The sequence below is a fragment of the Micrasema longulum genome, unplaced genomic scaffold (assembly GCF_059751315.1).
Source record: "Micrasema longulum isolate JH-2025_06_02 unplaced genomic scaffold, ASM5975131v1 h1tg000066l, whole genome shotgun sequence".
NCBI classification, from domain to species: Eukaryota; Metazoa; Arthropoda; class Insecta; order Trichoptera; family Brachycentridae; genus Micrasema; species Micrasema longulum.
In genome coordinates this window covers 474,187-474,511 of record NW_028277273.1, presented here as the reverse complement: position 1 = coordinate 474,511, position 325 = coordinate 474,187, and positions in this window count along the sequence as shown.

Below are 325 nucleotides of genomic sequence, written 5' to 3'. Positions count from 1 at the left end.
TATGTAATAAAAAAATATGTTGAAAATACGCGTTGCCCAATTTTTCGAGTTACCAACGGATTCAAATAAAATAATTGAAATTAGTTTAAAATTCGTTTTTTGTTCTTATTTCACTTAGAGTTTTCGCGGGAAAAGTGTGTTATAAATCACAGAAAAACAACATTAAAAACAAAATTAATGTCTCTGAACGTGTATGTCCACTTCAACAATATTAATTTATGTTAGCTAACTAATATTTTACCAATTCTTTTGAATGTTATCTCTGTAACTAAAACCTACGAAGGAATAAAAATATCCTTCTTACGGAAAACACAACAATTTTCGC